This window comes from Canis lupus, chromosome 23, assembly GCF_011100685.1.
Source record: "Canis lupus familiaris isolate Mischka breed German Shepherd chromosome 23, alternate assembly UU_Cfam_GSD_1.0, whole genome shotgun sequence".
Taxonomy (NCBI): Eukaryota; Metazoa; Chordata; class Mammalia; order Carnivora; family Canidae; genus Canis; species Canis lupus.
The window spans coordinates 37,643,930-37,671,752 of NC_049244.1; the positions used below are offsets into that span (position 1 = coordinate 37,643,930).

At 47.2% G+C, this 27,823-nt stretch overlaps 1 protein-coding gene and 1 long non-coding RNA gene across 11 annotated transcripts in view; one reads left to right on the plus strand and one right to left on the minus strand.

The window, feature by feature from the left end:
* The window catches only part of LOC102154628, a 31,622-nt gene extending 16,455 nt beyond the window's left edge, over positions 1-15,167 (minus strand). The window contains exons 1-2 of one of the 6 annotated variants that reach the window (XR_005377086.1): positions 14,940-15,167; positions 14,030-14,245 (exon numbers count right to left, since the gene is read on the minus strand). This is a non-coding gene — a long non-coding RNA (uncharacterized LOC102154628). The other 5 variants (XR_005377087.1, XR_005377081.1, XR_005377083.1 and 2 more) reach the window with 5 other exon arrangements.
* A 562-nt stretch (positions 15,168-15,729) lies between these two features.
* PXYLP1 (2-phosphoxylose phosphatase 1) overlaps positions 15,730-27,823 on the plus strand; it is a 72,488-nt gene continuing 60,394 nt past the window's right edge. Inside the window, exon 1 of one of the 5 annotated variants that reach the window (XM_038571064.1) lies at positions 15,730-15,816. The gene's annotated coding sequence lies outside the window, so the exon portion shown is untranslated. Of the gene's footprint in view, positions 15,817-16,184; positions 16,247-27,823 lie in introns of those variants that run through there. The other 4 variants (XM_038571069.1, XM_038571073.1, XM_038571065.1 and 1 more) reach the window with 4 other exon arrangements.

The window sequence follows — 27,823 nt, forward strand, 5'->3', positions numbered from 1 at the left end:
AACTCAAAGACAACCTACAGAATGGGAGAAGATATTTGCAAATGACATATCAGATAAAGGGCTAGTTTCCAAGATCTATAAAGAACTTATCAAACTCAACACCAAAGAAACAAACAATCCAATCATGAAATGGGCAAAAGACATGAACAGAAATCTCACAGAGGAAGACATAGACATGGCCAACACTGCACATGAGAAAATGCTCTGCATCACTTGCCATCAGGGAAATACAAATCAAAACCACAATGAGATACCACCTCACACCAGTGAGAATGGGGAAAATTAACAAGGACAGGAAACAACCAATGTTGGAGAGGATGCGGAGAAAAGGGAACCCTCATACACTGTTGGTGGGAATGTGAACTGGTGCAGCCACTCTGGAAAACTGTGTGGAGGTTCCTCAAACAGTTAAAAATATACCTGCCCTACGACCCAGCAATTGCACTGTTGGGGATTTACCCCAAAGATACAAATGCAATGAAACGCCGGGACACCTGCACCCCGATGTTTATAGCAGCAATGGCCACGATAGCCAAACTGTGGAAGGAGCCTCGGTGTCCAACGAAAGATGAATGGATAAAGAAGATGTGGTTTATGTATACGATGGAATATTACTCAGCTATTAGAAATGACAAATACCCACCATTTGCTTCAACGTGGATGGAACTGGAGGGTATTATGCTGAGTGAAGTAAGCCAGTCGGAGAAGGACAAACATTATATGGTCTCATTCATTTGGGGAATATAAATAATAGTGAAAGGGAATATAAGGGAAGGGAGAAGAAATGTGTGGGAAATATTAGAAAGGGAGACAGAACGTAAAGACTGCTAACTCTGGGAAACGAACTAGGGGTGGTAGAAGGGGAGGAGGGCGGGGGGTGGGAGTGAATGGGTGACGGGCACTGGGGGTTATTCTGTATGTTAGTAAATTGAACACCAATAAAAAATAAATTAAAAAAAAAAGACAAAATCAGAGAGGGAGACAAACTGTAAGAGACTCTTGACTATAGGAAACAAACTGAGGGTTGCTGGAGGGGAGGTGGAGGGAGATGGGATAACTGGGCGATGGACATTAAGCAGGGCACATGATGTAAGGAGCAGTGGGTGTTATATGCAGCTGATGAATAACTGAACTCTACCTCCGAAACTAATAATATACTATATGTTAATTAATTGAATTTAAATTCTGAAAAAAGAACATTAGCAGGTGTTTGTATTAGTTATCTATTGCTGCATACACAAGGTAATGGCTTAGAACAATATACATTTATTATCTCAGAGTTTGTGTGAATCAAGAATCCAGGCATGGCTTAGCTGAGTCCTCTGCTTCAGGACTTCTCACGAGGCTGCAATTAAGGATTTGGCTAGGGTTGGAGTCTTACCTGAATATCTGATTGGGGAAGAATCTACCTCCAAGCTCTTATGGTTATTGGGAAGATTCAGTTCCTTGGGGCTGTTAGACTTAGGGTCTCCGTTCCTTTCTGGCTGTTGGCTAGAGTCTGCCCTCTAGCTTGCCAGCGGGTCTCTAGACCCATTGCTTGCCAACAGATCTCTCCATAGCTTAGCTCACAATATGACACCTTGCTTCATCAAAACCAGCAAGGGAGGGCAGCCCTGGTGGTGCAGGGGTTTAGCACCGCCCTGGATCGAGTCCCACGTCGGGCTCTCTGTGTGGAGCCTGATTCTCCCTCTGCCTGTGTCTCTGCCTCTCTCTCTCTCTCTCTGTGTCTCTATGAATAAATAAATAAAATCTTTAAAAAAAAAAAACAGCAAGGGAGAGAGTCAGTTAACAAAACAAAAGTTACATTTTATGTAATGTAATCACGGAAGTGTCATTTGTCACCTTTACCATATTGGTTAAAAGTAACTCACAGTTCCTGCTCACATTCGAAGTAAGAGGGTTACACAAGGTTGTGAATACAAGGAGGTGGAGATCACTGGAGGCTAATTTAGATTCTATCCGCCTCATTACTTGCTCAATATACTTGATCTTAGCCCAAAGGCCAAGAAGTGATTATTACTTGCTCAATAAACACTGAATATTTTTAAACCAATGTCCAAAGTTGACACTGGGGAAGGAAAGCTGTAAGATTCAAGATTCTTGCAATTTATTTCTTGCACTACATAGAACTTCTGTGAAATTTACTTATTCTTTTTCCAACTTCCTTCTGATGTCCTGTGACCAGCCTAGTCTGTATGTCTGCATGAGCTGCCCCAGGCTTTGAGGATTCAGCTAAGAGAAGAGACCCGCACACAACCTAGACCCTTCAAGAATCTACAATCTGAAGATCACCATTCATAGAGCGTATTCCTTATCCACAGGGATCCCTGGAATTGGTGAGTTGCATCCTTATATATTACAAGCTGGAAGGAGTGTTCTTGAATGGGCACTTTGCATTTATGAGGTCTTATTGCTACCCAAGTTAATAATGCATCTAATAAAAAGAAAGAAAGAAATACATTGTTCAGTCAGGTAGATATTATTAATATGAATCCATTTTAAAAGGCCATTACTTCAGAGTCTTGATGTCTGGGATGCTGTTAAAGAAGATTTTTTTAAGAGTTGCTATGACAACAGCAAGAGCCCTGCTTCCTCTGAATTGATTGCAGATTTGTCCATATAGGACAGCTTATTGGGAATTCTCTTCTGTTTTCTTTGGCAAAAGCCCTGGCTTATTGTCCAGAGTGAGCAGAAGTCTCAAACCCATCAATATTCACTAATGAAGTCATCACCATTCATTAACAGAGACTTGATCAGCAGGCATTTATTGATCGCCAACCACGTGCAAGGCACTCTGGATGATTCAGAGACATTTGCTGTCTGACAAACTGACATGTCTACTGCATGACAAGTTCCAGTCCCTCGAGGCATCAGGAGTATGTGAGGGGAGTTCTGGGTGGTACAGACCCTGCCCAAGGACTTGGGACCTGTGCAAAAGACCCTGGTGAACAATTGTGATGTCATGATGTGTACACTGGACAGTTCTGACTTGTGAGGGGGTTCTTGGTCTGCGGGGTAGGGTTGTAGGGATGAGAGGCCTAAGGAAGGGGGTGAAAACCTACTCTGGGCCTTAATTTTATACAAACTCAAACACCAAATTGCTGGGTCATCTTGGGCATGTCACTGGACCTCTCTGGCCATTACTTTTCTCCCTTATAGGAAATAGGATAACATTTCTTCCTCTGAACACAAAGTGATCACATTGCAATCTGTTGCTTGTTAGACCATACATGTCCCCAGACAGGTCTTTGAAACTGCTCAGGCAGTGATGATTCAGTGTTATCTTGCTTCAGTGATGCCCAACACAGGGCTGGGCATGTCCTAGCACTCAATAAATGGATGAAAGAGAATTGGAGCCTTCTTGCAACCACTTCAGTCTTTGCCCACCCTTCCATCCTGCCACTGTGCTGGCCTGTCACTCTTTCAAAGGGGCTTGGGTTGGTACATCTTTGGTTCTCCAGGACAGCAGAGAGCACCTCAGTTGTCCCAGACCTGCTTCCCACCCCACCCCAGCGTATGGCTCAACTCAACTTTTCAGCTTCCTCTGAAACTTTCCACCTTCCTCTGCCTTTCTCTTTCTCTGTGAATAAAATCTTTAAAAATTTTTTTAAATTTATTTATTCATGAGAGACACAGAGAGAGAGAGAAAGAGAGAGAGAGAGAGAGAGAGGCAGAGACACAGGCAGAGGGAGAAGCAGGATCCATGCAGGGAGCCCGACGTGGGACTCGATCCCGAGTCTCTGGGATCATGCCCTGGGCCAAAGGTGACGCTAAACCGCTGAGCCACCCAGGCTGCCCTAAAATCTTAAAAAAAAAAAAAAAATGTATAGCAGTAAAAGCCTATATTAGAAAATAAGGGAGGTCTGAAATCAATGATCTGAAAATTTTACATTTAGTAATCAGGTGGACAAAAGTGCAGAGTAAATAGAAGAAAGTGAATAATAAGTGTAAGAGCAGAAGTGAATGAAACAAAAAACCAAGAGTAAACCAACGAAATCAAAAGCTCATTTTTGAAGTGCTCAATAAAATTAATAAAATCTGGCAGAGAGAAAAAAGGTAGATAAAATACACAAACCACCAATAACAGGAATGAGAGAAGAGAAATCACTACAGATTCTACAGATATTAAAAAGATAAGGGTGAGGACACCTGGGTGACTCAGTGGTTAGGCACCTGCCTTGGCCTGGGGTGTGATCCTAGAGTCCCGGGATCAAGTCCCACATCAGGTTCCCTGTGTGGAGCCTGCTTCTCCCTCTGCCTGTGTCTCTGCCTCTCTCTCTTTGTGTGTGTCTCATGAATAAATAAATAAGATCTTTAAAAAAAAACAAAAAAGATAAGGGTGGGACAACCTGGGTGACTCAGTGGTTAAGCATCTGCCTTCAGCTCAGGGCGTGATCTCTGTCTGAGGATCAAGTCCCGCATCCGGGTCCCTGCAAGGAGCCTGCTTCTCCCTCTGCCTATATCTCTGTCTCTCTCTCTCTCTGTGTGTCTCTATGAATAAATAAGTAAAATCTTTAATAAAAAAAAAAAAAAAAAAGAGTTGAGAGGCCTGAGTGGAAAAATAGATGTTTAGGAGGCCTAAACATCTAGACAGCATTTTGAGCTATTGGGCTGGATGAAATCATCTAGGAAATGAATGGGAAAAAGAAGGCAGGATACCAGCACTGGGCCTTGGGGCTTCAACTCCCTCCCTAGAGGTCAGGGAACATAGGAAGAACTACAAGGGGACTGAGAAGGAGCATCCAGAGCGGATGGGGGAGGGGTGAGGTTGGTAGGGTTGGGGGGGTTGCGGGATGGTTGTGATGGTAGAAATCCGGTAGAAAGTGGAGTCAATAGAAAAGGAAATATTGGGAACAACTTCATGCTAATATGTTTGACAACTTAGATGAAATTGACAAATTACTTCAAAGACACAATCTACCATCACTAGAAAAGAAATAGATATTTTGGACAATCATATCTATTTATGAAAGCAAATTCATTGTCAAAAATTCCCACAAAGGAAACTCCAGGTGTAGGTGGCTTTCATGGTGATATCCACCAAATATTTAAGGAAGGAAGAACACCTGTTCTACACAACATTTTCCAGAAACTAAAATAGGAATGGGCATTTCATAATTCATTCTATGAAGCCAGCATGGGTCTGACAGCAAAAACAGAGAGTTACTTTACAAGAAAACTATAGATTAATATTTCTCATGAACAAAATATATATATATATATATATATATATATTACTCATGAACATAGATGCAAAAATTTTATTTTTTTTTATTTTTATTTTTTAAAGATTTTATTTATTTATTCATGATAGTCACACAGAGAGAGACAGAGAGGCAGAGACACAGGTAGAGGGAGAAGCAGGCTCCATGCAGGGAGCCTGACGTGGGATTCGATCCCGGGTCTCCAGGATCACGCCCCGGGCCAAAGGCATGCGCCAAACCGCTGCGCCACCCAGGGATCCCGATGCAAAAATTTTAAACAAAATTTTAGCAAATCAAATCCAGCAATGTATTAGAAGGATAATGTATCATGACCAAGTGGAATTCATCCCCTGAATCCAAGACTAGCTTAACATTTAAAAATAATGAGTATAATATACTATATTTACAGAGATAAGAGAAAAATTATTTATCTCAATGGACGGATAAAAAGTATCTGACAGACTCCAACAATACCATTGTTGATAAAACCTCTCAGCAAATTAGAAATAGAAAGGAATATCTTCACCCTGATAAAAGGGACCGAAAAGCTCACAGATAACATCATACTTAATGGTGAAAGACTCAAAGACCCTTTAAAATCATAAACATTCTCAGCACTCTTGTTTAGCATTTTACTAGAAGTTTAAATCAGTGCAGTAAGAAAGAGATAAAAGGCATCCAGTTGGAAAGGAAGAAGAACTCTTTATTCACACATGACATTAAGATGTTCCATAGAAAATCTTAAACGGATCTACCAAAAGCTACTAGAACTAATAAATGAGGTTAGCAAGTTCACAGGATACGAGAGCAATATACAAAAATCAATTGTATTTATATCAACTCTACTATTGATGAACAATTGGACTTTTTAAAAAAGATTTATTTATTTATTTATGATAGAGAGTCTCTCACAGGAGGGAGAAGCAGGCTCCATGCCAGGAGCCTGACGTGGGACTCGATCCCAGGACTCCAGGATTGCGCCCTGGGCCAAAGGCAGGCGCCAAACCGCTGAGCCATCCAGGGATCCCCACAATTGGACATTTTTAAAACAACTCCATTTATAGCAGCATTAAATATATGGGACCACTGGCGGTAAATTCAACAAAAACTGTGTATAACACCTATACGTTGAAAACAATAAAACATTGTCAGAGAAAGTAAGGAAGACCTAAATAAATATGGTGCACATGTTTCAGAAGACTTCATATTAAGTTCTTCAACCTCCTCAAAATGATCTATACATTTGATGTAATCCCAATAAAATTCCCAGCAAGTGTTTTGTAGAAATTCACAAGCTGATTCTAAAATTTATATGGAAATGGAAAAGATCTAAAACAAAACAATTCTGAAAAAGAAGAACAAAATCAGAGGATTGTGCTACCTAGTATTAAGACTCATTATAGGAATGTGAACTGGTACAGCCACTCTGGAAAACTGTGTGGAGGTTCCTCAAAGAGTTAAAAATAGATCTGCCTTATGACCCCGCAATTGCACTGTTGGGGATTTACCCCAAAGATACAGATGCAGTGAAACGCCGGGACACCTACACCCCAATGTTTATAGCAGCAATGGCCACAATAGCCAGACTGTGGAAGGAGCCTCGGTGTCCATCGAAAGATGAATGGATAAAGAAGATGTGGTTTATGTATACAATGGAATATTACTCAGCCATTAGAAATGACAAATACCCACTATTTGCTTCGATGTGGAGGGACCTGGAGGGTATTGTGTTGAGTGAAATAAGTCAATCGGAAAAGGACAAACATTATATGGTCTCATTCATTTGGGGAATATAAAAATTAGTGAAAGAGAATAAAGGGAAAAGAGAGAAAATGAGTGAAAATATCAGTGAGGGTGACAAAACATGAGAGACACCTAACTCTGGGAAATGAACAAGGGGTAGTGGAAGGGGAAGTGGGTGGGGTGACTGGGTGATGGGCACTGAGGGGGGGCACTTGGCGGGATGAGCATTGGGTGTTATGCTATATGTTGGCAAATTGAACTCCAATAAAAAAAAAAAAGCTTAGTAACAAAATCAATCAATATAAAAATAAAATAAAATAAATACAACTCATTATAAAGCTATTATATAAGTAAAATCTTGGAAAAAAGAAAGAAGAAAGAAAGAAAGAAAGAAAGAAAGAAAGAAAGAAAGAAAGAAAGAAAGAAAGAAAGAAAGAAAGAAAGAGGGATCCCTGGGTGGCGCAGTGGTTTAGCGCCTGCCTTTGGCCCAGGGCGCGATCCTGGAGACCCGGGATCGAATCCCATGTCGGGCTCCCGGTGCATGGAGCCTGCTTCTCCCTCTGCCTGTGTCTCTGCCTCTCTCTCTCTCTCTGTGACTATCATAAATAAATAAAAATTAAAAAAAAAAATTTAAAAAAAAAAAAAGAAAGAAAAGAAAGAAAGAAAGAAAGAAAGAAAGAAAAGAAAGAAGAAAGAAAGAAAGAAAAAGGAAGGAAGGAAGGAAGGAAGGAAGGAAGGAAGGAAGGAAGGAAGAAAGAAAGAAAGAAAGAACGAGCAGCCTGGGTGGCTCAGCGGTTTAGCACCACCTTCATCCCAGGGTGTGATCTTGGAGACCCCAGATTGAGTCCCACGTCAGGCTCCCTGCATGGAGCCTGCTTCTCCCTCTGCCTGTGTCTCTGCCTTTCTCTCTCTCTGGGTGTCTCTCATGAATAAATAAGTAAAATCTTAAAAAAAAAAAAAAAAACTCCTATAATAAAGACTGTGTGGTACTGCCATAAAGATAGATATACAAAATAATGGAACAGAGTATAGAGGTCACAAATAGACAAACATGTATAAAACAATTGATTTTCAACAAAGGTGCCCAGGCAAATCAATAGGGAAAGGATAATGGTTACACATGATGACAATACAATTGGAAATCATATGCAAATTTCAACCTCCACTCTGACCTCACACTCTCTACAAAAATTAACTTGAAATGGATCATAGACCTAAATGTAAGAGGTAAAACTTCTGAAGAAGTTAGGAGAAAATCCTACTGGCACTGGGTTTGGCAAAGATTTCTTAAAGAGAACACAAAAATCAAGAACTAAGAAGTAAAAAATCAACAAATTAAGCTTCATCAAAATAAAAAAATGTTGCCTTTAAAAAACATTGTTATGAAAATTAAAATGCAAACAATAGGCTTGGAAAAAAAATAGGCTTGGAGAAATTGTTTGCAAAATGTATGTCTGACGAAGACTTGTGTCTAAAATACATAAAGAACAATCATGACCCAATAATAAGACAAACAGCCCAATTAAATAAGTTAAAGGTTGAACAGACACTTCACCAAGGAAGATATACAAATGGCATATAAGTACATGAAAAGATGCTCAACATCTTTAAACACTGGTGAAATGCAAATTTAAACCACAGTGAGATACTACTACAGACCCACCAGAATGGCTAAAATTTCAAGTACTGATCATATGTAGCAAGCGTTGGTAAGAATATGGAGCAGCAGGAATTTTGATATACTGCTGGAGAATGTAAAATGATATAAACACTGTAGAAAACAATTTGGCAGTTTCTTTAAAAGTTAAACATGGGGGCACCTGGCTAGCTCAGTTAGTAGAGCATGGGACTTGTGATCTCAGGGTTGTAAGTTCAAGTTCCATGTTGGGTGCAGAGATTACTTAAAAAAAAAAAAAAAAAGTTAAACATATGCCTACCATATGACCCAGCCACACCATATCTAGACAGTTACCTAAAATCAAAGAAAAAAAAAAAAAAAAAGGAAACATGTGCCCACTAATACAAGTACCAATACAAAAAAATGTGTGCCCACTAATACAAGTACCAATACTTGTCCCCAAATGTTTATAGCAGGTTTATTTGTAATAGCCCAAACTGGGAACAATGCAAATGTCCATTGGAAGGTGAATTGATAAACAAATTGTGGTATATCTTTAAAAGGGAATAACATTCAACAAGAAAAAGAACGAATTTTTAATACACACATTAGGACAGCCCTGGTGGCACAGGGGTTTAACGCCGCCGGCAGCCCAGGGCATGATCCTGGAGACCTTGGATCAAGTCCCACGTCAGGCTCTCTGTATGATGCCTGCTTCTCCCTCTGCCTGTGTCTCTGCCTCTCTCTCTGTCTCTATGAATAAGTAAATAAAATCTTTTAAAAAAAATACACACATTAGAATGGCTGAATGTCAAAATAATTATGCTAAGTAAGTGAAAAAAGCCAGCAACAAAACAAAAAGCATGCATTCTGTATGGTTTAATTTACGTCAAATTCTAGAAAGCGCAAACTACTCTCTACTGATAGAAAGCAGATGTGTGATTTGGACGATGGCAATGATGGGGAGAACCACAGTGGGCAAATGCGGGGAATATTTAAACAGGGTATGATTAACAAGAGCTGGAAAAGGTAGATGTAGGGATGAGGGAGAGAGGGATGCCTCCCAAGCTCTAGTTTTCACACTAGGGAAAGTGGCTGATGTGTTATTCCCTAGACAGGAAACACCAGGTTGAACATCAGACAAAGTTTTCCCTTTTAACATGGTGGAGTTTGTAGGACACCTAGGTGGCTCAGTGGTTGAGCATCTGCCTTCAGCTCAGGGCGTGATTCCTGAGTCCCGGGATGGAGCCCCACATCAGGCTCCCTGTGAGGAGCCTGCTTCTCCCTCTCTGTGTGTCTCTCATGAATAAATGAATAAAATCTTAAAAAAAAAAAAAAAACATGGTGGAGTTTGTGGAGATTCAGGTGGAATCACTGAACAAATATTGGATGTTCTTGTCTGTTGCTCAGCAGAGAATCCTGGGCTGGAGGCAAAGAATCTCAGAACCCAAGTCAACTCAGCCAGTGTTAAAAAATATAAGTAACCTGAGTACGTTGAGAGAGAGTATGGGTGACCCCAACTGGCTTTGGAATGCAATTTCCAAAAAAAAAAAAAAAATCAAACTGAAGATAAACTTTTTCATCTCCTCTCTAAATAATATTGAGATGTCTTGTTTTCTTTTCATCAGTGCTTTAAGACATATCTATGGAGCAAAATAAAACAAAACAAAAAAACAACCCACCTTAGTTCAGTGAAAAGGACCCTGAAATGTTCAGGAAGCCTTGATTCTAGTTCCAGATCTCCCCTTTTCTCACCATGATTTTGGACAAGCTGACTGTTCTTAGTCCCCTGTTCTTTGGGCACAGAATTCTCCATTGGCAATGACTTTCTTTTGGCATTTTTTTTCTTAATTTGAGAGAGAGAGCATGCACTGCGGGGTGGGGGGGTGGTGTGGGGAGGAGCAGAGGAGGAAGAGAGAGGGAGAGGTACAGAATTTCCAGCTATGAGCACAGAACCTGACCTGAGGCTCCATCCCACAACCCTAAGATCATGACCCCAAGCTCTGAGCCAAAACCAAGAGTTGGTCAACTGACTGAGCCACCCAGGCACCCCTCTTTTGGCATTTTATTTATTATTTTTAAGATTTTATTTATTTATGTGAGACAGACAGAGAGCAGGAGCAGGGGGCAGGGAGAAAGAGAAGCAGGCTCCCCACTGAGCAGGGAGCCCGATGTGGGACTCGATTCCAGGATCCCAGGATCACGAGCGGAGGACAGACGCTCAACTCACTGAGCCACCCAGGTCCCCCTCTTTTGGCATTTCAAGGCTTTTTCCTAGCTTCCATCTTTTCTGTTTTGGGTCTTCACTGGAAGTCTGGGGTGTTACGTGGTCCCACCTCTCTCAGGAACACGAACCCCATGAGACCATAGAAAGCTTCACCAGGCTCCTTTCTCTTGTCCCCTGATTGGCTTCTAACTGAGAGGGAGGGACTCTTGGTCCATTCATCCATTCATCCTTTTCTTTTTTTTTTTTTTTTTTTTTTGACAGAGAGGGAGAGCACAAGCAGGGGGAGGGGGTGACAGAGGGAAAAAGGAAGAAGCAGGCTCCCTGCTGAGCAGTGAGCCAGATGCGGGGCTCCACCCCAGGACCCCAGGATCATGACCTGAGCAGATGCTTAACCAAATGAGCCACCCAGGCGCCCCCATTCATCCAAGTTTTATGAAATATGTGCCAGACACTGGCAGATTAAATAGATTGCCAGAATCTTTGTTGTCCCTTTATGATTTCTAAATGACATTCATATGAGTTCATCTAGTGCTTGTTTGTTTCCTTTTTTTTCTTAGAAACATCTTTCAGTTGAGCTCAGCGTTTAGAAGACAAAAATGAGTATTTAGATCTATGATTCAACAAATTACTTCAGTTCTTTGTGATCTTTTTTGGCGCTAGGTCAGGTTCAGAGCCATCTCTTATTTTTAGTTAACGTGGTTATTTTGTGCTCTGTTCGTCCAGATTTGCCTTTCTAATTAAATTTCACCCAGATAGATGGTCAAATGGATTTGCCCTCCCTAGCTGCTCTCAGGAGGGGAAGGGGTTTATATAATAAGCCTGCGGCAGGGAGAAGGGATTGCAGCGGTAAAATGAATCATGCATACATAAATAATAGAGAACAGACCACCCTGAAGCTGAGAGGCTCTCACTGCATTTTTTTTTTTTAAATATGCAAGTGTTAGGGAGAGTACAACACTTTTGCAAGAACCTCTGAAATGACCTTTAGCCTTTTGTAAGATATTTATCTCCTGAGGCCCGGTGTTGTCAGCAGTGAGGTAGAAGCTTGCATCGGACAATCTCCTCTCTCGGTGGCCTAGTTTGATATTCTGTGCTAGAGTCATCGACAGAAATAAATTATGGATATTTTTTATTTCCGTGTTTATTTTTGCATCCTGTGTATTTTTCCAAGTTTCTACGGTGAACGGGCAGTCCTTTAATCATCAGAGAACTGAAACCTATGATAAATGGAATTTAAACATAATATTTGTAACCTAGATACAGTGGTGGGCACAAGGGAAGTATTTTGTATGGATGTATAATTCTGTTGGAAGGCAGGATTGCAGGCAGCAGACCTTTGGAACTTAGGACCCGGTGTAAATAAACCACCCACCCCCTCCTCTGGTATTGTTATCTTATCTCAGCTTCTGTCCTAGACTACTTGCCTTCCCCTGTAGTTAAGTTCCCTTAAGGGTGAGGTAGTAGCCCACTGTTTCTCTAAGGCTTCAGTGCAAGACAAAGGCGGCTGGACAAATATTTGTTCAATTTTTGCTTAATGAATTGAAACTGAACTAAAGATGGGCACCTGCTCCTGGCTGCTCTTGGTCTGGGCAGGGATTGCTTGTGTGAAATGGCAGCAAATGTCAGCAGAATATTCATTCAGCAAATGGCAGCTGCCTAGCAGAATATTCATAACTTGGGGGAGCCTGAGACTGTTTTTATAAGATGGATGGGTTCAGCTTTCACTGAATTTGGATAGTTTCCCTGTGGGCCAAGACATATGGGGAAAGGACAAAGGAACAGACTGGGAAAAAAAAGAGGGGTGGGGACCAAAGCTGTGAACCGATGGCATCACACATTTTCATCTCTACTCTGTTTTACACTCTTCACTGGGCATCACTTGCTCCTCTATCAGATAAATAACGACGGTTATTTTTTTTTTAATTTTTATTTATTTATGATAGTCACACACAGAGAGAGAGAGAGAGAGAGAGGCAGAGACACAGGCAGAGGGAGAAGCAGGCTCCATGCACCGGGAGCCCGATGTGGGAATCGATCCAGGGTCTCCCGGATCCGGCCCTGGGCCAAAGGCAGGCGCCAAACCGCTGCGCCACCCAGGGATCCCTATAACGACGGTTATTTATCAGTTCCTATTCTGTGGGAACCAACGTGCCAGGCACTGTGCTATGGGTTTGTAGTACTCAGGACTTTTTGCTTGCAAGTGACAGAAAATCTAATTCTAACTTGTTGGGGGGATGTGGGGGATTTATTAGACAATGTAATTGAAAAAATCCAGGTCCTGGTTTCAGGCATGACAGAAAGCTGCCTCTCAATTCTGCTTCCCTCTCTGTCAGCTACAATCTCTGGTACAGCTTCCCCAGGTGCTGGCCAGATGACCACTGGCTGCTTTAAGCCGATGACATCCTGTCCCCTCAGCAACCACAAAGGAAAGAGGTTGAATGGGAATAATGGTCTTGAGATTATTTCCTCATATATTTTTTTCCCATAGGAATCTTTTCTTTTTCTTTCTTTACAGCCCTTCTTCCATAAAGCTCAGCCATGAGGTGTTGCTGTCCTAGAAGCAGGGACAGCATGGGTACCACTCAGAACTAAAGTCCACAGGCAGGAGGAAGGGGATACCTCCTCCAGAATGGAAGGTGGCATGGAAGTCCTCAGGGAATGGGCAATGTGAGGAAAGAGACTGGAGGTGATGAGTCTAAGGAGAACATGATGCCCAAGTTCCCTGAGGGGCCTGAGGCCACCTTTGTGCCAAGTCTTGATCTAGGAAGAGGTATGGTATGACAACAGAAATCCTAGGGTGCCTGGGTGGCTGGCTCAGTGGTTGAGCATCTGCCTTTGGCTCAGGTCATGATCCTGGGTCTTGGGATTGAGTCCCTGCAGCAGGCTCCCTGCCTATGTCTCTGCCTCTCTCTCTGTGTCTCCCATTATTAAATGAATAAAACCTTTAAAAAAAAAAAACAAAAAGAAAGAAAGAAAAGAAAAAGAAATCCCAGCAGGTTAAGGAGAAAGATGAAAGCAGAGAGACCCTGTGCCTACTTCCTCTTTGGAACTCTGCCCCAGAATGCCATATGCCAAAGTGAAGTGGTGGTGCATCATATTTCACGGAAATGGCTCCCGATCACCATCAGGATCTGTCACCTTTGCCCCCCTGTGGCGGAGAAGGGATCCAGGAGCACCCACATATTCCCTTGTGGGGGACAAGAAGGCAGCTGAGAGACGGAGAGGAAACCAACCTACCTCGAGGTCACGGTGGCTGGGAGAACAGGAGGGACAGGTGGCCCACTCCTGCTGATGAGAGCCAGGCCCAAGGCCTGGTGGGATGGTTGACAAAGAGAAGCTCTTTCTCTGCTGGACTTGTTGCTGTGAGGTTGTGAGCCTGGATCTGCTGGGGTCCCATGCAGAAGGAAGCAAAGCTGAGAGATGGCGACTCTCTGGATTCTTCAGTGTCTAGAACTAAATCCAGACCTGAGGCAGCAGTGCCTGGGCTTTTCATTTACATAAGCCAACCAATTCTTTTTGTCTATTTGTTTAAGGAAGTGGGAATTGCACTGTCTGTCATTCACAGCAGAATGTGCTCTTAATCCATGTGAGTGGAGGGAGACAAGCGCCAGCAAAGGAGCGGGTCGGGAATCAGTGTGAGGACAGTCAGCAGGAGGGGTGCTGGGTGGGATGGGTAGACTGAGAACCAGGTGAGTCGGGGGTGATGCTCCAGGCTCAGCGAAAAGATTTTTCTCATGAGAGATACGTGGCCCTGGCTTCATGAATGGAAGGGGTTGTGTGCCAGTCGGGGCAGGAAGGAGTCAGGATGGCAGGGGTGTCACAGGAATGAGGTGAGAAGGGCAGGCTAGCCGAGTGTGGAAGCAAACACCCAGTGGACCGTGAGCCTTCAGGGGGAGGAAGGCATCCTGGATGGGCTGGGGAGTGATGACACATGGGATAGATGGGGTTGGGAGTGGGAGCAGAAGGCTCTGGTGTGGGAAATTCTGAGCAGTTCTAAACAGAAAAGCAGAGAACGGGCAGAGACATGGATAGAATATCTGGGTGTGCTACAGTGTAGGAGCCATCAGTACACGGGGGAAGGGAGAGGCCAAACGAGGAGCTCCCCCAGAAAGGGCTTCTTGAAAGGGAAGAGGAGTGAAACACTCACAGTGTGTTTTGTTCAAGGCCAGCTGTGCTAGGACACGGGGGTCACAGGCACCAAAAGCCCGACAGGCATAGTTGGTGAGATCATCTCCCACAGAGAAAACACGTTGGTTCTTCCCACCAGCTGGAATCCAGCACTGGACAGAAATGAGCCAGCCGGGCTGGATCTCGTCGGGGTCAACCACACGCCTCGCGGGCGTCCCCGTTACGCGGCTCTGCTTCCAGCGCGGGGGGCACCGCGGCGGCGCGGCCCGGGCAGGGGGGCAGGGGCGAGGCCGGGGCTTGGCGGCCGCGACTGCCCCGGGCGCCTGCAGGTCTACGGTTGGCACACGCGGCCGGATGTGGTCGGTGCCGGAAGGGAGACCGGAGGAAGGCGGGGGGGGGGGGGGGGGCAGGAGTCGTGAGGGTTCGGGTGCACGGTCGGGGTCCCCCGGCGGCCGGGGCCTCCGGCACGCGCGCATCCCGGCCGCCGAGGACGCGGGGCGCAGGCCGGCCCGTGCGCGCGCGCAGCCCCCGAGGCCAAGTGCGGCTGCGGGAGGCGCGCGCTGCCCACGCGCCCGGGATGCCCGTGACCCGGCCTCGGCCCCCCCGCGCTCCGCAGGCCGGGCTCGGGCTCCCGGGGCAGCGTCCTCTCCGCAAACCCTCCCGCGCCCTCCTCCGGGCGGGTCCGCCCCGCATCGCCGCCTCCGGGGCGGAGCTCGAGGGCGCCCGGCGGGGCGCGGGGCGCGGGGCGCGGGGCGGCGCGGGGCCGGCAGGGGGCGCTGCGGCTTGCCGGGCGGTCGGGGCGCGCCGCCCTCGCCTCCCCCCGCACCGGGCCGAGCGGGCGGCGGGCGCGCAGCGGCGGAGCGGGGCCCGGAGCCGGGCCGGGGCCATGGAGGAAGGTGAGTGGGAGGCGGAGGCTCGCGGCGGGCAGGCGGGGGTGATCGAGCCCCGGGGGGTCCCGCGGACGCGCGGAGCCCGGGGCGCGCGGGCAGGGTCTCCGGTGGGAGAGTAGCGCGGGGGGCGGGGCGGGCTCCGAACCCCGCAGCCGCGTCCCCCCCTGCACTCCCGCTCCCGCCGCAAACCCCAGCGCCCGACTCGCGCCTTCTCGCCCAGGCCCCCCCCCGCCCCGCCGACTCCGCGCAGCCCCGCGTCTCCGAGCCTCTGCACCCCCGTCACCATCGCGACGACCCGGGAGCCCTCGCCCCCCCCCCCCCCGGCGGCTCCAGCCCCCGCCCCGCCCGCCCCGCCCGCCCCGCCGGCCCCGCGCGCTCCTGCGCCTCCTTCCAGCCCGAGCTCCCGCTCCCGGGATCCCCGACCCGCGGCCTCCAGGTGAGAGGGCGGCGGCCTCCTGGCGGCCTCTGGGGGGCGGCCCCGCCGCCCGCGCCCCGCGCCGCAGGGAGTAGGGAGTCCGGGGACCCCGCGCGGGCTGCGGTACCGGGTGCCGGGGGGGGGGGACCCCGCGGGGCTCAGCCTCCCCCCCCCGCGGCGTTGCTTCTGCTCGTCGGTCGCGGTCTCCTCTTTGTCACACGCACAGACACGGAGTTGGCCTCGAGCAGGTGGCTCTCCTTGTGGCAGCAGCGGTCTTTCAGGTTGTACCTGTGGCTGCTTAGAGGACGAGCGGTGCGGGCGGTCGCGGAGCCATGTTTCCCGCGTCGCTGCGCTGCTCGCGGCCCCTCCCCGCGGCGGCCGGGCCTTCCTGGGCACGCGAGGGGGCTTTCTCCGCAGGCTTTCAAAAAGTGGAATCGGGGGATGTGCGGGCTTCGATCGGCACGCGTGGGGAGGCGTGGGGTGGACGGCCGGCGGGGCCCGGAAGGGCTTCGCAACTTGGGGACATTGGTCGCTTTTTGCAGAGCTTTTTGCACCCCCCGCCCCCCCCCCCCGCCCCGGGTGAACCCGAGTGCAGAGCCGACCCTGCCCGGCCCAGCCTTGTAAACGTGACCTGACTGCAAACGGGGAGCTGGGCAGCTGCTCCTCCTCGGAGGTGCTGGTGCTCGGTGGACATCTGTGGGAAGAGAGGTTAAAGCAGATGGTTTGAGAAGCCTCGGGTTCCCCAGAGGGAGGTGGAGATGTATGGGTCGCGGCCTGAAAGCCAGCGCCTGAATCTGCCCCGGCCCTTCTCCTGGCTTCCATTAAGTCTTGGCTTAAATTAATTGCCTGTTTCAGAGAAAGGACGCGTGGGGGATTCTTGGCTTCCAGGATTAACTCCTGGCCAGCCCGCCCTGCTGATGCCCCGGAGGCTGCTGCGGTGGGGCACCCGGGCCGGGATGGGCCCCTTGGCCTCTCGCAGCCCAGCACTCGGAGCGTCTGTGAAGCTGCAGGATCAGTGACTTTTTTGTTCCTATTGATTAGCCCGAATAGGAATCGGCTCAGTATTCTTTCAGCGTTGAAGAGTGAATTAATAAGTCATTAGCCCAAGGTCGTCCAGGGGCACAGTGGGCTCCCTCTGAGTGCCCAGAGACTGCTGCGGGCATCTGCTCTGTCCTCATGGTACTGCTGGGTGGTGAGTTGTTGACTGCCCGCCGCCCCACTGGCCAGGAGTGCCTTCAGGCTGGAGCCGTCTCTGTCAGCACCCAGCCTGGCACCCTTTAAGTGATAAGTACTAGTGTTGAGGGAAAAAATGGATCCCCCTCTTGAATCTAGTCCAAGTCCATGACTTACATTTTTTTCCATTGTGCTGCTCTGTTTCCAAAACATTATCCTTGAATTGATCGATTGTTTTTAAAGTACAGAATGTCACTGGAGACAAAGTCTTTTTTTATTTTTATTTTTATTTATTTATTCATTTATTTTGAGAGAGAGAGAGGAAGGGAGAGAAACTCATTTTCATGCCTATTTGGGGCAGAGAGCTCAGTTAATGGGTCAGGCTCTGGTAGGTGTGTCTCTAACCTCGTTGAGAACTCCATGAAGGAAATGAATTGTCCTTATCCTAGAATTGGGGTGAGGAAGTGGGGGGCACTCTGGTGACCTAAGGCTGTTTGCTGAGTGAATGAGGCCTGCAGAGCTTGACCTATAAGACCCTCTGAGCTGTGGCCTAAGCCACACCCCCTCAAGGCATCCCTCATCCCTGTCTGTGATGGGAGGAAGCACTCAGGGAGACCAGGTGTCACTTGCAGAGCCCTGCCAGTTGCTTCAGATTGCACCATCCTCAGTCCAGTGGTTGCTGTCCACTCCAGAGAACTTTCCCATGGAGAACTGAGAGTACCACTTCTCATTGCTGGCAATATGGTTTGCAGCTCTGGGGGTTTGGGGGGGAGGGGAGATGCTGGTGTTCTACGATGACGTTTCTGTATGTCAGAGGTGGTTGTGACCCACTGACACATTGAGCAAAGTCCAGCTTTTCAGCCTCTGTCAAAGGCCAGCCCAGGGGAGTGCAACCAGAGGCTGACGGAGTGGGAGTGCCTCATGCCATCTATTGTTGGGAATCCAGGAAGGGCTGGCGTTCAGAGTGTTCCTTGGATGTGAGAACCTGTACTGCCCACAGGTTTGGGGTTGTCAAGGGCTTATCTTTCTTACCCAGACTGTCTCTGTCTCTGGGTCTGGCTCTTACCCAGAATTCCCACTGCTGGTGAAAATCTGTTTTCTAGAAGAGGCTTAATTAATGCCTGCAGTTTGTGAGTGAGACAGAGAGGGAGAGGGTGAAGAGGGTGGTGGTGCCTGCTATCCCAAGGTGGGTAGGGAAAAGGATGGGAGGCTATCAAGGGTCCTGGAAAAACAGAAGGGTCAAGGCTTTTGGTTGGTGGATAAGGACAGGTGCGCACATTCTGGTAGACGAGTGACCATCAGGAGCAGAGTCACTGAGATGGGAAGAATAGCCGCCACAGTAATCTGAAATATGGTTTGCTGGGCCCACTGTTCTGGTTTCTAGAAGGCGCTGGCCTTAGCAAAGTGGGAGAGCCCAGGTTTTGAAGGGAGGGTTGTGCCCCTTTGGAAATGGCTTGAGTGGTGTTGGTCTGGGGTTTGGCTCTGGGGAGTCACCTCATACCTGAGATGCTGAGTGGGGAGCAGAGAGGAGTGGAAAAGGATAAACAGCTGGCAGGGTCTGTGCACCCTTATATGGGGGGTGAAGAAGAGGTGACAGCTGCCTTCTGATAGGATGGTGCCTTTTGACAGAAGCAGCCTTCCAGGGTCCTTTCTTGAACTTGCTGGGTAGCCTGACAGATGGATTAAGGCCTGCTGAAGACCCTCAGCCTTGCAGATCCTGCCAGGCAGCCACGAGGAGGCACCTGTGGACCAGGAATGACTCACAGAGTGCCCTGAGTTCAGAAGGCAGGAGGGTCAGGATTATCTAACTGAGCCACAGACTCCAGCCTGCTCGCCTCCACCCCCAGAACCGGGAGGCTGCTCTGAGCATTATTGGGCCTTGGCTGGGGAGACTCCTGGCTTTTGGAAAGGAATGGTTCAGTCGGTAATGAAGAGAGGAGCATGGAGGGAAGAGACATGATTAAAAAGATAAAATGATTGAAAAATGAACTTGGAGGAGCCTGGTGGAGTCATTCCTGCATCCAGGAGGCAGCCTTTCCCACATGCTCTTGGCTGGCTCATCCATGTACGCTCCCTCCTCCACCCTGTGCCCGGTCTCTTCCTCCTGCACGACACACAGCACTGGAACTGCCTCTGTGCTGGGGTGGAAAGAGAATTTGGGGAACTCAAATAACAGTAGGAACTTAAAAATTCTATTTGCCCAGTCACTTCCCCAACTTATACATTCATGTTTGCATGTTAGGGGGCATCCTTGGTCATGTGCTTACCACTCTGTGCCTCTGTGTATAACTGACTTCCTTAGAGAGAGCCGGAATCAAGAGCGTGGAAACCAGAGCTTTAAAAAACAAACTAAAAAAAATAAAATAAAATAAATAAAATTAAAAAAAAATAAACTAAGATGAGCATTATTGCACCTGGTTTTGACACCCCCCCACACACACTCCCTTCCTCTCTGCTCATTTGTGGTTAGAGTCATAATTTACACCGAATTTACAAATAGTTTGAATACTATCCATCCTACCCCTCAATTAGAAGGAGACATGTGTCTTTCCAACTAGCAAAACCACAATTTACTTTCCTAGACCTCCCTCATTCTTGGATCCAATACCAAACATTAGGCCTTCAGAGATACAGCCGTATCATTTTGAGCTTTTAAATTATAAAAGAAAATGAAGCTCTTGCTTGCTAATTTTGTCATCTAATATAGGAAAATCTGAAGTTAGAATAAAGCATTTACCGCCTTGTTAACTCTTTTATGCTTCTCAAATGAAAGAAGCAGTTGGATTAAGGTGGAGGAATGTTATTATAGTAGAGATGTCTGGAAGCTCAAAAATAATAATGGAGGGACACCATCTTATAAAAATAAGTTACTGACTTTTAAACTTCGTTATTAAAATGTGCAGAGAGGGATCCCTGGGTGGCGCAGCGGTTTAGCACCTGCCTTTGGCCCAGGGCGTGATCCTGGAGACCCGGGATCGAATCCCACATCGGGCTCCCGGTGCATGGAGCCTGCTCCCCCCTCTGCCTGTGTCTCTGCCTCTCTTTGTGTGACTATCATAAAAAATAATAATAATAATAATAAAATAAAATAAAATGTGCAGAGATATAAATAGGAACCTCCATAGAAGTATAGACAAGTATGGAATTCTGGTGAGTATAGAAATTTTAATCAGTCATTTTGTTAAAATATACTAATGTGATGAAACATTATGCTTATGCAGTACCTTACCATATAAATGGGCGACTGAGTCCATGATCTCCTTCAATCCTTCCAGCAAGTCTGTGGTCTTAGAGATGGGAACAGGGGACCACCGAGAGTTTCAGAGGCTCAACTTTTGAGCAGGGAAATACTATGTAAACCTAGATATTCCTGCTGCAGTTGCTTGATAACCAAATGTGGCTACATAGTTATTTGAAAATTATAGGTAGTCTCCTGCTTAGGGGGTAAAAGTAGGCTTTCTTTAAAATGTTCTACAGGTCAAAGAGACAAAAACAATGTATGATTAGCACCACCAGAAACTTCCTGGAAGGATTTCTCAGGGTTTGTGGATTTCAGAGGTTCTCTCTAGTGATGACTTCCTAATACTGGAGTACCTGAGTCTGTATATTCACACTAGTGCAGGAGTGGAGAGTGTAGACTCTTCACTCTGAAGCCAGGCTAGCTTTGAATCCTGGATCTGCCATTACTGGCTCTGTACACTTGGGCAAGTTATTTAAGCTCTCTGTGCCTCGGTTTCTTCATTTGTAAAATTGAGACGATGATGATGAAAATTGAGAGGCTAGTGTTGTAAGGCTGAAGTGAGATATCTTGATGAGGACTTAGAACGGTGCTTAGCACACGGTCGGCTTTAAAAATATTCGTTGTTGTTACAATTCCTTAAAAATCTGTTTATGGTGCCAGCCAGCTGCACTGAGTTGATGGATATAGGAGAATGGACAAGACACACCTAGTTTCTGTCCCCCTGGAACAGAGGACACTATATTCAAGTTCACAGTGAAGGACATGAAGGGTAGTACAGGCATTTCCCAGGCATTCACCTGGCTCTTGGCCACGTACTGTGGTCATGAGAGCCTAGGGCAGGCCTATAAAGGGTTGACTATGGCAGGTGGGGGAGCTGATGATCTTCAGCAGGTACACACTGGTGTAACTTGGCCTTGCCAGCTGTTCAAGGTAGGCACGCAGTTGATTGGCCTATGTCTGACACATGCTGGTTGTTAATCTTTTCACTATAACTCTTGGCCTCAGGTTGGTAGTGGGAAGTGTGATAAGAGACCATAAACTCAGTATTTACTCACCTGATTTGCCAGCACTGTTCTTGGTCCTGGTGGACAGCCTACTGCCTTGGCCATGGCTCTGGACTAGTCTTTCAGCAGCCCTAGAAGCCTGCAATACCATGAGGGACCTGGTTCTGAGTGAGGAATGGCACAGCTGTTCCTCAGGGTGGGTAGGGGACTTGCCAGAGGCAGGCGGCCAGACGATTATGCTTCTCCTGTCTGCCATAGCCAGAACCGTGAAGATCTCTGGGAAACTGTGTTGATAGGCTTGTTTTTTTTTGTTGTTGTTGCTTAAGTTTTTATTTATTTGAGAGAGAGAGAGAGAGAGAGAACAAGAGCACAGAAGAAGGGGGAGGGGCAGAAGGGGAGAGAGAGGCAGAAGCAGACTCCCTACTGAGCATAGAGCCTGATATGGGGCTTGATCCCAGGACCCTGAGATCATGACCTGAGCTGAAGTCAGATGCTTAACCAGCTGAGCCACCCAGGTGCCCCAGTAGGCTTTGGGTTTAATAACTGGTTCTGGAGAAGAGAGGTCCCTCACTTGCTCTGTGTGTCTTACAAAGAAACTCCCACTGGAAGCCTGCCCGACTAGCCCCAGCCATCAGGGCCTGGCAAGGTGCTCTAGCCGTGGGCCGTGGATTAGAGAGCCTGGGATTGCCGCCTAAGGAACGTGAGCCCCTCTGCCTGGTGCGAGTGTGATTGGTACACCCTTGGCTCTGCACTGGAGCTCTTATGTGAATAAGTTGGCAGTCAGACTGGAAACCTGACAGCTCTCTTAATGAGGAGCCTGCTTATTTTTATTCATTTTTAAACTACTGGAATTTGAAGTAAATGAGGTTTTGTCATGTTATTATTTTTTTAATACTTGCCCCATGCTTGGAAAATAAAAACAGAGCAAATAATGTCATTCATTTTTGAAAACCATTTGTTTGTATGTTGGCAGAACTGAGTTAAACAGAGTGCTCTGACTTTTCTGGTCTTGGTAGCCTCTTGATTTCCCAGATGGGGTCATCTTTTGTCGCCAATTTGTCTGTCTCCATCACAATTCCTAATGGAAACGCAGACCCAGAAATCAGAGCCTGGACATTTATGGTTGAAGGTCATGGCATAGACAGTTGATTTTATTTTGGCTCTTGTCTTCGAGGTGAAAAATGACCATGTCTTTTTCGAGAAAGAAGGTGTATTTGAGGAGATGACTAACATTCAGCAGGCAGGAGGATGTCGGCAAGGCTGCCTGGTTCATCTAATTTACAGCATTTCTGTGTTAGTGGCATATGATCTTTTATTTCCTCCTCTGTTGCATCTTGCTCTAAGGACTGCTTATTTGGGCAGCCTGGGTGGCTCAGCGGTTTAGTACCACCTTCAGCCCAGGGTGTGATCCTGGAGACCCGGGATCGAGTCCCACGTCGGGCTCCCTGCATGGAGCCTGCTTCTCCTTTTGCCTGTATTTCTGCCTCTCTCTCTCTCTCTCTCTCTCATGAATAAATAAATAAATAAAATCTTAAAAAAAAAAAAAGACTGCTGATTATCTTAGAACAGCTGCATTAATTGATGCAACATATAGTAACAACTCCACATACAGTAAATAATTGCAGTTGGCCTGGTTGAGCATAGTGTGTTCTTCTTACTTGCTTTTTAGCTTGGGGAGTGTTTTCTCTGTGTGCTGAATGCCAGAAAGGGAGTTGGGAACTTGTTGCCCCAATGCCTGCCTGCCACTCAACACTCACACTCCCCTGGGACACTGTGTGCCCTGACGGCATCTGCTCCCACTGTGTGCGGGTTGTCTGCTTGTGGACCTGTCTCCCCAGCTTGCTAGGGAGCTCCTGGAGGCCAGGGGCCACATCCAGCCTGTCTCTGACTCTTCCGCCCTTAGCACAGGGACTGGCATGAAATAGGCCTCAGTAAAGGCTGGGTGAATGAATGAATGGGTGGTTGCAAAGCAATCAGGTTTGCTTTTGACTGCAAGTAACAGAAATCCCTGCTTTAGTGGCTAAAGCAAGTAATGGCTTATTTTTCTCCTATAACATGATGTCCAAAGGTAGGTGGTTGCTAGTTTTAGTTTCAACAGCTGTCTGTCTGGAACGATGCTTCCATTGTTTTCTTGGCCTGTCCTTCACAGTGGCAAGATGATTGTGGCAGAAAGCAGGTACCAACAGCATCAATACCTTTTATCAGGAAAGCAGACATTTTCCCCAAAACCCCTAGCAGACTTCCCCTGACTGTTCATGTGTCATATGACCACTCTCAGTTTAAAGGGTCATGTGAGTGTTTAGCAGGGCACATTGCTGCCAAGAATAGTTAGGTGGGCGCACTGCTAAACAAACAACCCAGATATGCTTAAAGACCCAAATAAGGTAGTGTCTACTTTTTGGTCACACAAAATCCAAAATGGCGATTCCTAATCTGTGGGGAATACACCTCCAAGAGGTGATTAAGGGACCCAGACTCTTAAGACTGCCATGCTTGTTTTACATCAATCAGAAGAGGAAGGAGCATGGAGGATGGTGTGTGGGAGAATTTTGGGGCCAGGCTTGGAGGTGGTGACTTAATTCCACTGACATTCCACTGGTGGGGGCTCAGACACACGGCCACACCTCCTGCAAGAGAGGCTGGAGCACGTGATCCGGTGCCTAGGAGGAAGAGGAGTTGGGTTTCATAATTAGCCAGCAATCTCTGCCACACCGCGCCCCCCCCATCAGAATTCTCTTAGCAAGGAAGAAGGAATGAATAATGAGGGACAACTCGGGGTGTCTGTCTTACAAGGAAATATTGTGTTAAGAAGGCTCTGGCCTTGTCTTAAATCCTGGATTATCTGTCTTAAATCCCTGCTTCTTTTCCTACGTTTGGGGACTAGGCCGGCAGGACAGTAGCAGGTCCTTATGATCCCTGTTTCTTGACCCAGGACACATTCTTAACAGCTTTATGGGAATGAGTCATCACTGATCCCCCTCAGCCATTGAAGATTACCCCAGGAGAAACGACCTTCGGCACCCCTAGGCCAGAGGAGCTCCAAGCCCATGACCACTCCTTGCCTGTGAGCCTTTAAGTGCCTCCACTCATCTAGCCTTCCAAAGTTTTCCTTCCCCTTCAGCCTGCACCCAGCCCACATCCGGAAAGGAGAGGATGCAGCAAAGAGTGACCTCTGCCTCCCACTTCAATGATTTGAGAAATATTTCCCCAACCACTTCCTGCTATTTTTTTCTCAGTAAGCATTGACAATGATCCATTGATCTGCTGGGTTTTAGTGTTCTTGTTCAGTTTGTTGTAGGCTTCAATGACAGGTGCTTCCCCATCCACAGCATCTTTCTTGATGCCCTCCCTCCCTCTATCCCTCCCATTCTTCCTACACACCCCTACGGAGCACCTGCTGGTACTCAGCCCTGCATCCATCTAGTGCGGGGCGGGGGGGGGGGGGGGGGTGTTGGGGGGGGGGGGGGTTGTTAGCTAGGGAAGGAAGCTGACCCAAGCCTGTGCATTGGTTGCCCCATGTTGGGAGGGCCTCACCTAGCATTGGGGTCAGGGAAAGCTTCCAGGAGGAGCTGGCTTTTGAGCTGCATTTAAGGATGAGCATGAGTTGGGGCACTGGTGACTCAGTGGTTGAGCATCTGCCTTTGGCTTTGGTGGTGATCCCGGGGTCCTGGGATCAAGTCCCGCATTGGGCTCCCTGTGGGGAGCCTGCTTCTCCCTCTGCCTATTGTCTCTGCCTCTCTGTGTCTCTCATGAATAAAATAAAATCTTTTTTTTTTTTTTTTAAAGATGAGCAGGAGTTAACCAGGTCAAGAAGGCACCTGGACCAAGAGAGTGAAAGGGCTTCAGACATTGAGTTATGAGAGGGGTCGTGTGGGGTTTCAGGAGGAATGGTGCGTAAGTCCAGTGTGCCAGTCCTGGGGTGGGGTAGCGTGGACATTCACTCATTTAACACAGTGGTAAACAAAGCAGATAGGGCCCTATCATCCCCACGAGTCTGGGCTGTAAAGGGGAATGAAACTACAGGAGAGGGTGGGCAGGAATCGGAGGAAGGCTTGGCTGCTGACCCAGCCTCTGCCCTGAAGGGTTTGCTGTTGGAGATCCAGTAGGATATGGGCCTGTTACTTGTGCCATCACCTCTCCTGCCCTGTCCCTGTTTCCGATTCTTGTCTGGTTCTTTGCCCGGGCATTACTCAAGCTATAAAAATAGAGGCTGGCACCAGAACACCAGCCTGGAGTCGGTGAGGAAAGTTGAAACTGTCATTACATATCAAGCTATGTGGCAGCTAGATTTTTGTTGAAGGACTTTCTTGGAGCCCCAAGGATGAGATTCTAAAGTTGGTTTACAATTTTTTTCCCCTCTCCTTTCAACTCATACCAATACTTCTGGCCACTTGGCTCAGAATTTGGCCCGACTGTGCCTATTCCCCACCCCGTGAGCACATTGAAATCCACTAAGTGAGATTTGGCCTTGCCACCGGCTGGCCTCTCGGGAGAGGCTGGGTCACCTCTCTGGGCCCCTTTCATGCTGCCACACAGTCGTTGAGGGTCTTAGCATCCAGGCGAGAAGGATGAAAGCGCTGCCTGAGAAGGGACCTGCTCTCACAGCCCACAGGTTTGCTCAAGTCCCCCAGGAAATGAGGGCTGTGCCAGGTTTAGCAGAGCAGTCCGCTGCCATCATGGGGAAGAATAGCCCCAGGGTGGTTTCCTTCTTTCTCCTTACCCAGTCCTGTGTATTAAGGTGGAATTGACGGTGCTGGGGGGTAGGGTGCAGAGAGGAACCTTCATGCTAGTCTGAGCTCAGGGCTGAATGTATGGCACTTTGTTTCCAGGTAAGGAAATTTCTATCCATAGAAGGAAACTTAGACCAGTTCCTTGTTGTTTAGCAGGTGCCTTCTCGGTGCTAAGGGCTGTAGGAAATGTGCATAATGACAAAATAAGAAAAGGAGGATCCTTACAACCTGTGATAAGTTTTGTAATAAGAAACAGATTTGTTGGTCCTTGTTTCTGGCACAGACCCCCTAGAACCTCTGGAATTTCCTGTGATGGGACCAATAAAGATGTCTTTTGTTATGTTAATGAAGTGAAGCTTTTGAAAGCCCCCAGGTAACCTAAGGATGGGGGCTGGTTGCCATGAGAACCATCCAAGCGTTTAGAAGGTTAGAACTCTCAGTCGCGGCCCCAGACCTCCAGGGAGGGGAGAGGGGTTGGAGGTTGAATCAGTTGTCAATGGCCCAAGGATTTCAAGTCATGCTTCTGTAATGAAGCCTCCGTAGAAACACAAAAAGGATGGGTTCTAAGAGTTTCCAAGGCAAACACGTGGTGATGCGGGAGACTGGCACCCTGGGAGAAGACATGAAAGCTACGTGACCTTTCCCACACACATGCCTTGCCCCTTGCACCTCTTCCATCTGGCTATTCCTGAGTTCCAACCTTTTGTAATAAACTGGTGATCTAGTAAGTAAAATGTTTTTCTGAGTTCTGTGGGCCGCCCTAGCAAATTAATTGAACAAAGAGAAGGTTGTTGGAACCTCCAGTTTGCCAGTTGGTCAGAAGCACAAGTGACCATCTGGATTTGCAGTTGGCCTCTGAAGTGCTGAGGATGTGGTCAGTCTTGTGGGGCCGAGGCCTTCATCTGTGGGATTTGATGTTATCCCCAGTTAGGTAGGGTCAGAATTGAGTTGAACTGTAGGTCACCCAGCCTGTGTCAAAGAACTCCTTGGTGATGGGGGTAGGGGGTTGATCCCATACACACATTGGAATTAGATACAGAATTCTTAATACTCTAAATGCTTTTCAGGGAGTACCTAATCCCTTCCACAGCCCCATGAAATGGGTAATTTTACATTCCACTAGAATATAAGCTCCATGAGGGAAGAATTTTGGACTGATTTGGTTACTACTTATCCCCAGCTTCTAGAACTCTGCTTGGCATATAGCAGATAGTTGTTTGGGAAATATTTGTTGAATAAATCATCGAATCACCACTCACAGGTGAGGAAACCAGCTCAGCGGGATTAAGTAACCCGCCTGGAGTGCCGCAGCTGGTAAGTGGTGGAATGAAAGGCCTCGATCTCAGTTCCAGGGAAGCACCGTGAGCTGTGACTTGGGATCCTAGCCCCATTGTCCTTGAAATGTGGGTGACTTCCAGGATAGCACTGGAGGAAGGCCCGTAGCCTGTCT